At 38.8% G+C, this 17,960-nt stretch overlaps 2 non-coding genes across 2 annotated transcripts; one reads left to right on the forward strand and one right to left on the reverse strand.

Moving 5' to 3' along the window:
• Window positions 1-10,044: 10,044 nt before the first annotated feature.
• TRNAS-AGA (transfer RNA serine (anticodon AGA)) lies at window positions 10,045-10,126 on the reverse strand. Its single transcript has one exon. It is a non-coding gene; the product is annotated as a tRNA-Ser (tRNA).
• Window positions 10,127-11,394: 1,268 nt separating this feature from the next.
• On the forward strand, window positions 11,395-11,474 carry TRNAS-AGA (transfer RNA serine (anticodon AGA)). The gene has a single exon. It is a non-coding gene; the product is annotated as a tRNA-Ser (tRNA).
• The last annotated feature ends 6,486 nt before the right edge of the window (window positions 11,475-17,960 follow it).

Below are 17,960 nucleotides of genomic sequence, written 5' to 3' on the forward strand. Positions count from 1 at the left end.
AACATATTCTTCAACCAGCACAGATATTAGCTCACCAAAGGACCGAGGAGTTGGCTGTCGGCGTGCAATGCGACGCCCGACACATGTTCGATCAGATTTAAGTCTGCTGGTCGGGCTGGCCACGGCAATCATTGGATATCTTCAGTTTCAAGATATTCCTCCACCACTTGAGCTTTATGTGAAGTAGCATAAGAAGAAAATCTGGGCCAATAGTACCCCTAAAAAGTCGCACATAGGGTTCGAGGAACTGTTCTTGATACCTCTGCACAGTTATGGCACCCCGATCAAAAACATGAAGAGTTGTGAAGCCGTTGATCGTTATTCCACCCCACACGAGAATACCGCCTCCAACGTAAGTGCCCTTTCTTTGATGTTGGAAGGATGGTAGCGCATTCCTCGTTGTCTCCAGATGAAATAACGTCTAAAATCGTAGTGTCCATTTGAACTGAGCCTTCTTAACATAGTCCGGTTGGAAATGTTTAATGTTTTCATCCGTGGCCGCAACGCCCTCAAGAGACAGGTTCCGTCTTGCTCTTACAGCGAGATAGCAGTCTGCGACCTTGCCCAGTGTTTCTTGTAATGATTCCTGTCTCTTGACACTGCTGACACATTACGCTAATGTGGCACTTACAACTGCGACTGCTAGGATTCAAGTCGCCCAACGGCTGGCAATCTAAAAAAATCATCTAAACAACGATGAGTTGCCATCATGAGTACTGGAGATGTGGCTGTCCCACTGGGCAAGCCAAAAAACGGAAATGAAGTGATGAGGTTGCAACCCATGTTTTTATAGGCATGGATAATTTGCATAATGTGGGGATCTGTAAGATGATATATCGATATCTATTGGATACTCAGAATTTTCATGCCAGGGTGCCTATTACATCAAATATTGGCCTTCGGCGACAGTTCGCAATAAAATATTCAAGAAAAACTATTTTTTCTGTTAATTTTATAGAGCAGTCTATTAGCTGTCTCTGTTGGGGGAAGGTTTCCACCTCGTGACGGGTACTGGTATCAAGTACACGCGGTCGTTTATGTCCAACTATTACTGTTGGTCGAGGAACCCTGACTATCCTCCTGGTGTTCAGGATTGCGGCTTTCTAGAATTCTTTGTACTTGTTCTCTGGGAACCCTGTTCCTACTAGGCTCTCGGTAGGGTATTTGGCACCATGTCGGTGGTTAATACGGTGATCGGGATGGTCTCTACTTGTTCTATTTGCCACATTTCTTTGATCTAAGTTTGTATATTTCCTGGTCTTTTCCTCATAGGTTTTCTGGAGGGTGCTTGTGTTGGGCACCGCTATGCTGATCGGGTAGGTAGTTTTTCTTTCTTGTCAACGAGAGTTATGTCCGACCTGTTGTGAGAGATCACCTTATCCGTTATTATGGCCGGGTCCCAGCACAACTCGTAGATTGGTGTCTCTAGTATGGCCTGGGAGTTTGTGCTTGTATTATGGTACATTTTCTACGTCAACTGGCATTTCCGCGTTAGCTGCTGATGTATTATCCTCACAATCTGGTCCCGTCTATGAGTGTACCTGCATCCTGCATCCTGCGATGATGTACTAGATAATTTCCAAGGCCTGATTGAATCGGTGCCATGCGTCATTTGTCACTCTGGTGTCCTTGGCGATGTATTTTCTTTAATTTCTGGTATAGATTACTTGGTCTTGGATGGCGAGCATGAATCTTTCAGTCTCGGGGAAGAGCGTTCCGCTCGTGAGGTATTGGAAGCCATTTTATATACAGTGGGTTTCATGGAGGTCATTGTAGTGTCTGTCATGGAGTGTCTTCTTTGCTCATCTTTCTAGCCTCGTTTGTGCCGTCTGGGCAGGAGGAAACTCCTTGCTTAGGTTGAGTGGGTTATGCCGCTTGTCTGTCTTCCTTATGGCCTGGTGGAGTGCTACTGTGTTTTTCTGCAAGTAATCCTTCAGGTTAGCTATCGCTGTTTTCTGTTGCTTGATGAGGTCTATCAGCCCCATCCTCCCTCTTTCTGAGCTATTGTCAATCTCTCCACGGCTGATTTAGGGTGATATTGGCGGCTCTTGGTCATCATTGTCCTTGTCTTTCTCCTGATATCCTCTAGCTTGGTATTAGTCCAATCTATGATCCCGAAGGAATATGTTAGCACTGGGACTGCAGAAGTGTTTATGGCTTTAAGTCAATTTCCTCCATTCAGCTTTGCTTTGAGCTCGCTTCTGAGTCTCTGATGGTATTTCTCAGTCAGGCAGGCCTTGATCACCTTGTGCTCTATCTTCTGAGTCTGTATCATCTCCAGGTATATGTAGGTCTCTCTCCCCCTTGTCTATTTCTATACTACTCTGCAGCTGTTAGTTTCAGCCGGATAATTTTATCCAATACAATCTTGGGTTTATGTATTTAAATTCCATCCTGATATCATTGCTGAATTCTTTAGTACTCCATAGTAGCTATCGGAGATGCTTCTCGGTTTTCTCGTAGAGCTTGATGTTATCCATGTACATCAGGTGGCAGAGGATGAACAGGTTTTTCCTTCCTTTTTTGAGAGGTACATCAGTATTTGCTGTTGTTTAGAATGGTGTATAGGGAATTGAGTGCTAGACAGAATCACAGTGAGCTAAAAACTAAACTAAATTATTATATTAGAGTCATCAGTTAATTTCTTACATATACCAATGTATCTATTGTGTCTGTAAATTGCTTGTGTTCTCTGGTCGATTTGCCTGTTTTTGCTGGACGTAAAACCCCGGTTTCTGGGGAAAAACCGTGCTATTTATGCCTGAGACCGACTTACTCAGCTACGGAGTGAAAAAGCCCATTAAAGTTCCTCGAATCATTGATAGGATTCGAACTCAGGCCTTTTCCACTAAGTGTGGGGCGGGCGGAATGGTATATAGGGAGTTGAGTGCTGTCTAGCACTCAACTCCCTATACACCATTCTAAACAACAGCAAATACTGATGTACCTCTCAAAAAAGGAAGGAAAAACCTGTTCATCCTCTGCCACCTGACGATATCACTGTGCTACTCGTGCAGACTCATAGATTGGACTAACACTAGTCGCCAAGGTGCCTAGTGTGTCAGATGACACATGTCGAATATGCCACTAGGCCTCAGAAACGATCCAACATATCACCGCGGGATGCAAGGTGATCACCCAGCTTGAGTACACTCGTTGACAAGGCCAAGTAGCCAGGATGATACATCAGAAGCTAGCAAGGAAATATCAGTGGATCAAAGAAAGTGTAACGTATTACAAGTATGAACCCCAGGCAGTACTAGAGACCCCAACGCACAAGCTGTACTGGACGGCGCCATAATAACGGACAAGACAGTCCTACACAACAGACCGGACATAACTCATGTTGGCAAGTAGGAAAAAGCTACCTATCTGATTGGCATAGCAGTGCCCAACACTGGCAACCTCCAGAAAATCCACGAGGAGAAAATCAGAAAGTACACGAACCTAAGACTGGAGATTAAAGCGATGTGGCATATGCAACAAATAACAACCAACCCTATCATCGTGTCACTACATAACAGCCTAGCAGCCAAGGACCCTACATAACAGCTTAGCAGACAGGGACCCTACATAACACTCTACCAGCCAGGGACCCTACATAACAGCCTACCACCCAGGGAACCTACATAGCAGCTTAGCAGCATTATGTCTCAAAGAGAACACAAGGAACTCCAGAAAGTCGCAATCCTGAACACCTGTAGGGTAGCCAGAGAGTTCCTTGACCAACCGTAAGACCAGAAATAACAACCACCATGTGTACTTGGTACCAATACCCACACAGGACAGAATTTCCCAATCAGGGAGAAATAATAATAAAGTGATCACGCAGACTGAGTACGCCCGTAGACACGACTACGTAGCCAGGATAAAAATCAGAAGCTAGCGAGGCGATAACAGTTCACCAAAGAAAGTGTACCATACTACAAGTACGAACTCCAGGCAGTACTAGAGACCCCAACCATAAGTTGTACTGGTACCGCGCCATAATAACAGATAAGACCATCCTTCATAAAGATTGGACATAACCCTTGTGGACAAGATGGACAAGGCTACCTACCTGATTGACATAGCGGTGCCTAACACTAGCAACGTCCAGAAAACCCATGAGGAAAAAATTAGGAAGTACAAGAACCTGAGACATGAGGTCAAGGAGATGTAGCTTATGCAACAAGTAATGACCATCCCGATCATCGTGTCAACCACAGGTATGGTGCCAAAGACCCTACTTAACAGTCTAGCAGAAATAGGTCTCCCACAGAGCACCTACAAGGAACTCCAGGAAGACGCAATCCTAAACACCTGTAGGATAGTCAGAGAGTTTCTCGACCAACAGTAACACCAGACATTACAATCACCCTGTGTACTTGGTAGCAGTACCCGTTATGGAGTGGAATCCCACAATCAGGGAGAAATAATATAAGAGCAACAATAATAATAATAATTCACCAGGCATAACAACCACTCTGTGCACTTGGTAGCAGTACCTGTCGCTGGGCAGATAGAACCCCCAATCAGGAAGAAATAATATAAGAGCATCAATAATAATAAAAATAATAATAATAACGACCACCAGTAACACCAGACATTACAACCACACTGGGTACTTGGTAGCAGTACCCGTCACAGAGTGGAATCCCCCACTCGGGGAGAAATAATATAAGAGTAATAATAATAATAATAATAATAATAATGGCTGAACAGCAGAAAGGATGCAAGCGACTGAGCAAAGGATGCAAGGAGCAATTAACCATAGATGCTGTGGTTACGGAGCAAGCCTACAAGAAGCGCTGCAACGTGTACACAATCTACATCGATTACCGCAAAGCCTCCGACTCCGTGCCTCATAGCTGGCTAATAGAGGCACTATCATCTACAAAGTCAATCCGATAGTGACAAACTTTCTAGGAGTAATGATGGCGAAATGGAGTACCACCATTAAGGTCGAAAACATCACAACCAGGCCAATCCCCATCAGGAGAGGAATCTTTCAGGGAGATACCCTAAGCCCATTGTGGTTCTGCCTAGCACTTAACCCGCTATCCACCATGCTCAACAGTAGCAACTATGGATATAACCTCAAAGAAGGAAGGAAGAACCTGTACATCCTCACCCACCTGAAGTGCATGGATGACATCAAGCTCTACGGGTGAACCAAGAAGCAACTCCGGTAACTACTCCAGATCACTGAAGAATTCAGCAATGATATTAGGACGGAATTTGGTCTAGACAAATGCAAGTCCCCTCGGATTGCACAAGAAAAAATTAGTCAAAGCCATGGCAGAGGAAGAGGCCTACAAATATTTGGGGATGATGCAGGCTCAGCAAGGAAATTAAAGCCTGCCTTACCGAAAAATACCATCAGAGACTCAGAAGCCTGCTGACAGCAAAGCTGAATGGTGGGAACACAGTTAAAGTCATAAACACCTATGCAGTCGCAGTGCTACCATACTCCTTCGGGGTCATAGATTGGACTATCATCGAGCTGGAGGATATCATGAAAAAGACAAGGACAACGATGACCAAGAGCCACCAACACCACCCGCGTAGAGAGCCTAACAATTGCCCAGCAAGAAGGAAGAAGGGGCCTGATAGACCTCATTGAGCAACAGAAGACAGCGATAGTTAACCTGAAGGATTACTCCCAGAAACAGCAGCAGTACAGCAGGCCATAAGGAAGATAGACAACCGGTATACCCCACTCAACCTAAGCGAGGAGTCCCCTCCAACCAGGAGGTACAGACAAAACTAGAAAGATTGGCAGAGAAGACACTCCATGGCAGACACAACAATAATCTCCATCAAGATCACATAGATAAAATTGCTTCCATTGCATGGTTCACGAGCGGGACGCTCTTCCCCGAGATCGAAGGATTCATATTCGCCTCCAAGACCAGGTAATCAACACCAGGAACTATAGAAAATGCATCGCCAACGAGCCCGGAGTGTTCTATGACCCATGTTGACGATGCCACCTGGCCTCAGAAACGATCCAACACATCACCGCGGGATGCAAGGTGATCACCCAGACTGAGTACACGCATAGACACGACCAGGTAGCTAGAAAACCAATGGGGAAAAAAATCAGGATGTACACGAACCTAAGACAGGAGATCAAAGAGATGTGGCATATGCAACAAGTAATGACCATCGCGATCATCGTGTTAACCACAGGTATGGTGCCAAAAACCCTACATAACAGCCTAGCAGCAATAGGTCTCCCAGAGAACACCTACAAGGAACTCCAGAAAGTCGCAATTCTGAACACCTGAAGGATAGTCAGGGAGTTCCTCGACCAACACACAAAAACAACAACCACCATGTGTGTACTTGGTAGCAGTATCCATCACGAGGTGGAACCCCCAATCAGGGAGAAATAATTGAAAAAAACAGGGATAATAATAATAACTCTGAACTCTAAACGTTTTTTTATACAGTGACTGCAAATTAGAAATGAATTTTTACTATGTAGGAATAATTTTAGGTCACTAGCACTAGCCAACACAATTTTTATGTGAAGATTTCGAAAATCACCATGATAGTTTTGCATCAGGTCACAGTTACAGTATTAAATTTAGAGGGAGTTAGTACATTCACAAAAAAAGGCGCCGATTGCCTAATACTAAAAAATACCACAATACCAGATTTCAGCGTCAGGGGATACAATGTGCCTGCTGATCCTGCCCTGGCTACGCCACTGGAGTTACGTTTTACCAAAATATGCCAATTTCGCATAATCTAGCCAGTAATGACATACTGGTTTATTTTAACAGATATAAGTTAATTCTCTTAATTTTAGCAATCTATTCTGGTCTCGCGTTTTTTCTGATAAACGTAATCAGACTTCTACCTGTGGTTCTTAGGTCCAAATTCCAATGCAACGATTTACAATTTGAAGAGACCATACCTGGCGTTTTTGATGAGGAATTTTGTAAGCTATGCCAAATTTTTCCAAGTATTAACGGTTCGTGACATGTTCTCTCAGGGTTGTAAATCTATCCTCCAAACATAAACAGCCCCTCGAGAGTAGGAGGGCCACAACCTCCAACCACTTCACAAGGTGTTGACTATCAGCCAGTAGGTTCAGGTAGTGAGGTACATTTAATCAAAGAAGATGAGTTGAATAATTTAGTTCGAGATTTAAATTTGTGGAAAGAACAAGCTGAACGGTTATGTTCTAGGTTACAGCAGTGGAATATACTCACAGCAGAAACAAGGATTTCAGTGTTTCGAAAAAGACAAAAAATTTTCGAAATATTTTGCTACGGAGGACAGTATGTGTTTTTGCAAAGACATTATTAGACTTCTGAAAGAACTAGGTGTCGTGCATAAGTCAGATGAATGGCGTTTATTCGTAGATGCATCAAAATCAAGTTTAAAAGTAGTTTTGCTTCATAATGGCAACGAATTTCTATCAGTTACTGAGTTTCATTCAGTTGGACTTAAAAGTCATGAAAGTATGTCTAAGGTTCTACATGCTATAAAATACCACGATTATGGTCGGAACATATGCAGTGATCTTAAGGTTATTGGTTTGCAGGGGGGTTTCACAAAATATTGTTTTTTTTTTTTTTTTTTTTTGTGTTTGTGAGACAGCCGTGCGATAGAAGAACATTATGTTGTGCAACATTGGGACAAGCGGGTCGAGTTCACACCACGACAGTGTAATGTAAAATATATTCCTTTAGTGCAATCAAACAAGGTTCTTCTTCCACCCTGCGCATGAAACTTGGATTGATGAAAAATTTCTTGAACGGATTTGAAACGAACTTTTGCATACTTGAGAAGACTGTTTACTAATTTATCATATGCCAAATTTAAGGAAGGAATTTGTGAAGGATCCCATATTAGGAAACTGTTGAAAGTCGATGTGTTTGAAACCTAGTTAAAGGAAGTTGAATTGGCTGCTGGTCGATCATTTAAGGCGGTAGTACATGGTTTTTTGGGTAATAGAAAAGAAGAAAACTATGAAATGTTGGTGTCTAATTCACTCGAGTGCTACAAAAACATGGGTTGTCGAATATCGTTGAAAATTCATTTTCTTTATTCCCATCTCGAATTTTTCCCTGAAAATCTGGGAGATGTAAGGGATGAACAAAGTGAGGTTCCATCAGGATATTTCCACAATAGAAAAGCGGTACCAAAGTTGCTGGGGTCCTGTAATTATGGCAGATTAGTGCCGGTTCCTTGTAAGGGAGATTAAGCAGGAATACAAGAGAAAATCCCTTAGTAGCAAACATTTTTAAGGACAATTACAGGTATACTGATTATATATTATTGAAATATAACTATTTCGCAATGATTTATAATTTTTCCAAAGTTAAATGAGTTATAGAGAACGTATATTTTCTACACTTGCATTACAAATTCGAATTATACGTATATAACCTTTTATTTTAACATTAAACTTTGGTACATCTTTTGATATAGACGTGATAGAGACTTTTGATGGTGATTTTTGGAATCAGCGCGTTTATTTCCTCCAGAATCATATATTTTCATTGTGGAGGTATGACAAACAATAATTTTTCTTGGCTAGTGAATTAGACTTGTTTTTATATTCTGTAAACCTAATTTGTACAAAAATAAACGGAGTTATATAAAAAGTAAATAATACAATATTAATCAATTAAAATAAATAAATGTAATTAACTTAATTTAATTAATGAAATTAATTTAACCAATGAAATTAAATTATTGAAAAAACAGGATTAAAAGTATAGATATGTCAATAGAATGTTGATATAAATAACTACACCTGTTGAAGAAAAAAAAGTCATAGCTACACGTATGACAACAAAAATAAATATAATAAAAGTAATTTCTTATTTCTTTTTATCTTCTTAGAGGTTTCAAATGCCAAATAGGTTACATAATCATCTAAGTTGCGTAGAAGTATAAAAGATCTCGCCTTTTCGTGACCTAGCTATTCATAAACGTGAAAAGAATTAAAATAAACTTGATGGCTTAAACTCCCAACGTCATGACCCCAATCCTAAAAATGGTACTTTCTAAAAAACTAGTCCAGCGTTTGTAGTCAGATGCTGGTTGTATACGGAATATTGTGAAAGTGTAGAATCATTTATGGCAGTAAGTGAATGAAAAAAAAAAAAAAAAAAAATGGCTATGTCAAAATAATCAAAAAAAGAAAACTTAAAAATGAATTTCATTCAACGTAATTATTTATAAAAAAGTTTGAACGTTTTTGTAGAATTTTTTGGAAAATGAAAGATCAATAAATTATTGCAAGATTTAAGAAACCACGATTTTATTAGCAGAAATTTAATAGCAAGATCAAGCGTCATCATATATTTAATGGGATATACAAAGTACAAAATCAAGCACTCTCTACAGTTACATGTTCTCGACTCGAATTCCTACCGGAGATAAGACTTTTTTTCTTTTAGATATGGTGATAAACAGAGATGAAAAATTTGTTAGAATTACAGTTGCTCGATTATAATTTCTTTGGATAAAATCGATATTGAAATTGTATTGGAAAATATCATGGTATAACGAATAAATGTTCGGGAAAAAAAAAAAAAAAGAAATAAGATTACCACAACAACAAAATAATATATATAAATCATAGAACTCATGATTAAAAGGAATTTGGTATAAACGGTGTACTTTGCTTTTTGTTTGTTTTAATTAAATTTTATGAATAAAACCAGCGAATTTTAAACCTGACCTTTCCAATCGAGCGAGAAAACTGCTATATCAGGGGTATAATATAGTCGTGTCTCACAGTTTGAAACTGTGGATAAAGCCCCCCCCCCCCCACTAAGCTGGGGTGGGGACTTTATCCATTAAATTTTGCCAAAGTGTTTTTTATTATTTTTTTTCCCACTGAAACAATTTTATTTTGTGAAGCGAAAGATTCTATCATCATTTTATTATTGATAAGTTTCCTTGTTACCGCTTACCAAATTCTAATCCAAAAAAAAAAAAATCATAGTGTTTATTCATCAGGAAGTATTGCAAAGTCTGAGAAACTCTGTACTGTATCATCATCGTGGGCTACTGAAAATAAAAACGTCAATTCGCAGTCGACAGGATTCGAACCTGTGCGGGAAAATCCCAACGGATTTCTAGTCCGTCGCCTTAACCACTCGGCCACGACTGCTTAACGTTATGATTGGGATCTTTTTCAAAGTGTTTCACAAAACCCTGGGTTTCTGCAAAGGGATCGTGAAGGGAACTTTGCATTTATATATATACTGTTTCTGTTTGTATGATATATCCTTGGCAATAAAGATTTATTTAAATGAATAATAATTTTGCTTGAAGCATAAACAAAACTACATATATACATGTGCTCTATTTTGTGAAATAATATTAGGATTTCGCTGCTAATGTTCGGGTGTTCTAGAAAAGTCAGGGATATAAAAATTACATGGGTTGGCTTTATGTAGCTTTGTCCAGGAAATATACCGATTTTTTTTCATCTTCAGAAATCGTTTTTTCCAGATTTTTTCACCTTTAGAATTCGTCTTCTCCAGGTTCTCATCTCTGAAAATTTGGTCACCTAACCATGATCTCAATATGTTTCAGCTTATACTGCAATCTCTTGTAGGGGACCGAGTAAAATGGTTTGGTAAACTGGTAGTGTATAAGAAAGATGTCAAAGTTATTTCCCGCGCCTTTTTTTTTTTTTTTTTTTTTAATTCTCCAATCATGTCCACAAATACCTGATTCATACAACACGCTGCTTAAACCAGTGTAAAATGGTATTTCGGTTAGTCCAAAGAATGCCATTTAATGAATAGATGGATACTTAAGCTTTCAAATAAAGCGTAGAGTAGCCGTGGCAAGTGACTAACGCGATTGTCAAGAAATGTGTTAAGAATTTTCCGCTCAAGTTGGAATTCTGTTAACATGCATTTTTAATGGTTCTCCATTAAAAATATGGTACTTTGATTGCTCATCTGGGGAACTCTGGGTTGAAATTCCGAGGCGCACTGGAGAATTATTTTTATTTATTTATTTTTTTAACTTTGGGATTTAGATAGAAATGCTCAGACCAGTAAACTGCAAAATCTTGGTCTCTAATGAAAGAGCGCCGCTCCTCTTATGCTCTTTAAAAACCATACAAAAAAATCCAATTATCGGATCTTCTGACTCTTTCGTTTCCCCCCCCCCCCAACGGACCTGGAAGTAATAGGATAGTTCCGCCATGTCTATGGTGTGAAACGAGCCCGCTTTCTCCAAACTTATCCATTAATACAGCTATACCCGTCTATATAGCTATTTCTAGTCCTCATGAAATATGGATGCTTAAGTTAACATAAAATGGCTTTTATGTTAACTCAACAGATTTAATACACAGAATGTATACTTATGTTCGGAAAAAAAAAAAAAAAAAAAAAAAAAAAAAAAAAAACGTTTTGTAAAGCTCGTGGCCGAGTGGTTAAGGCGACGGATTAGAAATCCGTTGGGATTATCCCGCACAGGTTCGAATCCTGTCGACTGCGTTGTTCTTTTATCAACCATTAAATGTCATTTATCTCTCAGTTACAATAATGCAGTCTTATCGCCCTCCTGGAAAGGTCTAGGTTCAAACTAAGGACACAGAGTGAAGAGATTTCTTGTTCTTTTACTTGGGACTGTAGATAGAATGTCTCAAATGTAAACAACTCCTTTAAAAAAAAAAAACGAAATTGAGGGTAAGCACTCAATAGCTCCCCAGGGGCTCATATCTGGTGAGTATGGGCTTGGCACACCCAGCGTCCTGAGCTGGATATCATCATTCTTCTCTTTCTTGGTGATTCTCTCTCTCTCTCTCTCTCTCTCTCAGGGTAATTCAGAATTTTTAATTTTTTTGGCTGGTGCAGCATAAGCCTCAGGCTTCCTTGCACCATATGGCTTAGAATAATAAAAATTAAATAATAATAATCCTCAAGTTCCTTCAAGATATGCATAAAAATTTGTATTTCTAAGTAAAATAACAAATAAATAATTAGTCATAAGCTCTAATATAGAAAAAAGAAAAGGTGTCTACATAAACTTATTTAAAAGTTTATGTAGACACCTTTTTATTAATATTAAGATAAAATAAAAGTTAATCAAAATTAAAAAAGCAAATTTTCACTTCATTATTCGTAATTAAGTAGAAGTATTATTTATAAATATTATTATTTTAATTTTTCATCTTTATAAATGGCATCACAAGACGAAAATGTAAGCGCCATCTTCTGTCAAATATGAACTTCACAGTGTTATGATATTTGGTGTACGAGAACGCAGCAAGAAACAGATAATGAAAATTAAAAATAAATAAATAAATGTACTTCGAAGGAATCATTGAACGGCCCTGGTTAAGCCGCATGACCTGCATTTCTTAAAAGAGATATGAATATGTAAGTTGGCTACGAAATAAATCAATGTAAAATAAATTTAAAGCAGACAACAAATATTGTTGAAAGGACATAATAACCGCTCTATGCATCGGCCCCAGTACCAGTTCGGGAATGGAAAAAATTCATAAGGAGCAAAAAAAAAAATAATAATAATAAAATAAATAATAATAATAGTAATTATTATTTATCTAGTATTAGTCGTGGAAAATAATGTAAGAAAGCAAGCTTATAAAGCATCAGCCTAAAAAAAAACTACCCACCCCACCCGTCAGTCCCATTCAAGAATTTGTCTAGTTCTTGAATTTATTCAAATTATCCACTTCCATAACAACAGACGGAAGTTTATATTAATGAACCGGATAATTTTAAAGGAGAGCAATTGCCATTTCTCAGAGTATCTGCTTAGTTTTTCTAGATTTTCTAGCAGTACTATAAAATCTAGAAAAACTAGATATTAAAGCCAGATATACCTCATCATTATCTTTGATAAATATAGAAAACAATGGGCCCTGGGAGATTCCACTAATAATATTAGACTACGAGGAGCAGTGTCCATTAATTCATCCCTTTATTCAGAGCCCTAACTTGCCCTTAATGCCACACTGCTGCAATTTGTGCAGCAGTACGACAGTATGTGATACCAAAATTATTTTTTCATCTTTTGTTGCTACATCACAGTATCCAATAAGAATGACCAGACAAGATCAATGATGTGACTACACTATAATTGCATTCCTGGGCAGATCATCCTGCATTACTTCTTTAACGGTATAACCAATGACTCCGTTATTGTTGTTGTTGTACGGTTTTAGGAGAATCGGCGACTAAGGCCATATTGCTCCGAGTTTCCGGGAGAAAAAAAACATGCTACCCTCGCCTGAGACCGTCTAACTTAGCCACGATGTGAAAAAGGCCCATAAAAATTCGTCATTCGACGGGACTCGAACTCGGGTATTTTCCACCGGTGTGAGGAGGATCCTACCAACTGTTCTACCCACGAGATGACCCCGTGATTTTCCCTAGAAGAGAAGTTAAGCTAACAGATCTGTAATTAATCACGTCACCTGTTGAATTTCTTTTGTGAACCGGGCAATCCATTCGCACATCTTTATAGGGATTTACTCTGAATCTACAGATGTGCTCATAATTTTAGGCTTGCTTACCTCATAATTAAGGGTTTGCTTACCTCCTTTGCTGCTTCCCTTAATATAATTAGATAGATCTCACCATCCCAGGAGCCTCTTTTATGTTCAGTTTCAACAATTTCTCTTCCATTTTCTTCTCAGTTATCAGAAAATCATTTAGCTCCCTGTTAGAGTTTAATAAACTTCTGTCATACCCTTTCCTAAGGAGTTCCTCATACGTGAATGTAGATGCAAAATACCTATTCAGTTTGTCAACCTGAGCAGGATCATTAACAGGTAGAGCATCGACAAAAAGTGGCCCAATGTGACTCATCGCCTTCCTTCTACTGTTAATAGAAGTAAAGAAGTTTTTGCTGCTTTTCTTTGCATTCTTTGCCAAAGACTTTTTTCGTTATCTGCCAGAGCTCCCCCCACTTCCTTTGTGACTTGCTTACAGGCTAGTTTATATCTACCATAGGCTTATGTATCGCTTGACGATTGATAGCATCCAATGCATTTTTATTCTCTGACACAAGTCTCATCAGTTCATCTGACACCAATTTCTAAGCCTGGAATGGCATTTTTTAGTTGGCATGAAAAACCTAGTAGCTCCTACGATTACTTCACTGAATGCGTCCTCTTTAGAATTTGCTGTTGGTAACCTGATCACATGGTTCCACTGTGTAGAATTTTCAAACTGTCTGAGATCACTGTAGTGACACGAAAGCAAAAACTCTTTCCCTTACCATTGATGGTAGTTTAAACTTTAAGTAAATCGGACCATCAATATACTGTGATCACTACCACCTAGCGGTTCTTTTATCTGCAGATTCTAAATGCATGAATAATCCCTATTGATAATCATATCAAGAGTACTCCTCTCTCTCTCTCTCTCTCTCTCTCTCTCTCTCTCTCTCTTATTGCCTCTTTAACATGCTGCGGTAGAAAACAGTCAGCTAAGAAATCCGCAAAAATCATCCTAGTGCGTGAGTGACCAGTCCACAAGTTTTCCAGTCAATATCTGGAATGTTAAATCCCCCATTCTGATTTACTGACCCATTCTATTTCTCTATAGAGTTGTTTGTTATATTCATCAAGCAGTCATTAGGCCTATGGCACATTCGTATTCGTTTTCCCATTGCTTATGTCACACCAAACTAACTCAACATGGCACTAGCCACCCATGTTTACTGGATGCACTGCCATAGATTTAATACGCTTCTTTAACTAAGAGCATAACCCACCCCTCCTATCCTGTCTATCCTAACTGTACACATCGCCCACCCCATATTCAAATTCTGCATCTCTTATATCTGATTGACACCATGTCTCTAGTATTCCTACAATGTTTGCATTTGATGACTTAATCAATACTTCAAATTCATTATTTATTTACTACGCTGTAGCATTAATACGCAAGCACCTGTTCTTTCCCTTAGTTATCCTAACATAGCCCCATATAATTATTTGTTCCACGATGAGTCACAGCTGAGCTTTAAATTCCCGACAACCAGCTTTCCAAGCAGTTGCATGTTTCAATAGAAGCAGTGCAAGAATCACTTCCACCTCTGCCTGAGACTATTGTTAATCTATTGGTGTGTGTATCCCTCCAAGCTAGCACATCCGTGTAGAAGCAGTCTCTTCTGTTAACAAGCACAGACCACGTTGGGAAAAATTCTACTCCATGAGCCTTGCACAATCTCTCCAGGGTCGAATTGACTGACAAGGCTCTCGTCATATACTCCTTCCTATCGTGACTGAGCAGAATTGCAAACACTTTCAAATTTAAACCTAACTTGTGACTTTTTCTCAACAGTGCCTGTACTTGTTAAATAAGTCTGCAGATCTCCAACTCTCAATGTCATCAGCGCCAACATGTGCAATATCACCTTTTGTGCCCTTGAAAGATGATATCTGCTCTAAACGTCATTACTTTTTCTGCTGGAAAACATACTCTGTTTCTATTCCACCTATCCTCTTGCAAATATATTTCACGTTTCCCCTGACAGGGACTCATATCTGGTGAGCACGGGCTCTCTCTCTCTCTCTCTCTCTCTCTCTCAAAAAAAAAAAAAAAAAAAAAAATTTTTTTTTTCTTTTGTCTGGTGCAGCATAAGCCTCAGGCTTCCACGCACCATAGGGCTAGTAATAATAACTACTTCGTGTGCGCATTCTACCTTGGGGACTGCCGCTGTGTTGCCTGATGCACAAGTGTAAGCTGTGGGCTTACACTTGTTGCCATCATCGATGGGTCCCATTTTAATTCCTTCTGAGGCATCCACCCTATTCTTGATTGTACTCATAAACTCCCATCAGAACCTAATTTCTTCACAGTCTTTGCACTTAACACACACACAATGACATCTGCCTTGGCTTAATCATGTTCTCTTTAGATTCGGCAAACATCGCATAAATAGCACGTTTTGTAAAGTCGTGATTCGTAGGAGAACCGCCCCGGGCAGTTCTTCCCCTAGCCACCATATCCCCGTTACTTCAAGCTCGTTGCTTTGCTGTTACAGTCTGACTCATAATTTCCTTTTAAATTCAATGTAATTTGAGAATATTACACTAAACTAATAGATTCCTAAATGAAACAATATGCAGGGTGATTCAGGAGGAACAGTAAATATTTTGGGAAGTTACAGTATCGATTATTCTGAGTAAAAAAGTTCATACAAACATGTGTCCAATTCTCAATGGATACGGAGATACAGCTGTTTGAAACTGGCGCACACAGTTCCCTGAATCAGATGTGACCAAGAAGCAGTTATAACCTGACGCTGTTTGGTGTTAGAAGCGTTGTTAAGAATTCAACACATCTTCACACATGCTGAATATGCTGATGGTGTTTGTCTACGGTTTTTGGGGTGGAATTTGGAAGTGCTACTGCTTCTTGTAGAGAATACCGTCGATGATGGTTTCCTAACCGCAGAATACCGGACTGAAGAGCGTTTACTAGTGTTTACACCAAACTGCGTGAGACTGGTTTGGTGGGTAAATGGTAATCGCCGATTAATTCCATTAATACTGTTCAGCGATGAACCTACTTTCACCGTGACGGTATCAACAACACCCGTAACTCTCATTAGACGAAAAATCTACATGCCACTGTATAAACAAATTTTCCACATCGGCTCTCTGTGGTGCGGTATCATGGACAATCCGTTGATTGGGCCTGTTGTGTTGCAAAATCGTCTTACAAGGCCCTTTGGAGGATGTTCCCTTGGCTACAAGGATTGGTATGTACTTTCAGCATGACGGAGCTCCTGCACATTATACCTGTTTGGTGATACAATATCTTAATCGAATATTCCCTGAACGGCCGCAGTGGTCCCGTTCATTGGCCACCAAGGTCTCCAGACCTCACTCTGTTAGATTTTTGTTTGTGGGGCTGGATGAAAAGCGCAATATACAAAAAAAAGGTGAATACAAGAGCCGAATTGCTCGCTCGCATTTTGGATACTATTGCTGCCTTCATAAAGGAACACCAAGACGACCTCAGAAGAACAACACGTCACATTACCACAAGGGTTGCAAAGTGCATTGAGGTTGGCAGTACGATTTTCGAACATTTATCGTGAACTGTAAAAAAATTGTCAATTATTTGTTTTTGTATCATTCAAAAAGTCAATAAATACAAACAATAAGTCATTTATCGTTCTTTAATACCTCTCATAATGGCTTTGTGCGCGCCAGTTTCAAACAGCTGTAGCTCCGTATCCATTGAGAATTGGACACATGTTTATATAAACTTTTTTATTCACAATAATCGATACTATATACTATAACCTCCCAAAGCATTTACTATTCCTCCTGAATCGCCCTGTATATTATGCTATCAAGTTTACGTTATTTTCTCAGTTATATATAAAGAAAATATAGAACTGAGAAAATTTCTCAGTTATATATATATAAAAAAAAAACCCCGTTATTTTCTCAGTTATATATATATATATATATATATATATATATATATATATATATATATATATATATATATATATATATATATATAAAGAAGAAAAGAAAATAAAAAAATCCAGCCTACGTGACTGGAACCTTCGAACTACTGATTTATCACGTTATTTTCTCAGTTATATATAAAGAAAATATAGAACTGAGAAAATTTCTCAGTTATATATATATAAAAAAAAAACCCCGTTATTTTCTCAGTTATATATATATATATATATATATATATATATATATATAAGAAGAAAAGAAAATAAAAAAATCCAGCCTACGTGACTGGAACCTTCGAACTACTGATTTATCTCAATTAAAACTCTACAATTCCTCTATCATGCATTACAGTATTTATTTCATACGATATTCGCGCCAAATCACCGATACAAAAGCTCTACGAATATTAATCCTAACTTACAAAATCTGTAGCTAAATTTAAAAATAAACTAACGAACGTGACTAGGACTATTAACCTATTTACTGAACACAATTTTATATGTGTTCCAGAAAA

The sequence above is a fragment of the Mastigoproctus giganteus genome, chromosome 1 (genome assembly GCF_048544385.1).
Source record: "Mastigoproctus giganteus isolate SK-2022 chromosome 1, ASM4854438v1, whole genome shotgun sequence".
Lineage (NCBI taxonomy): Eukaryota > Metazoa > Arthropoda > Arachnida > Uropygi > Thelyphonidae > Mastigoproctus > Mastigoproctus giganteus.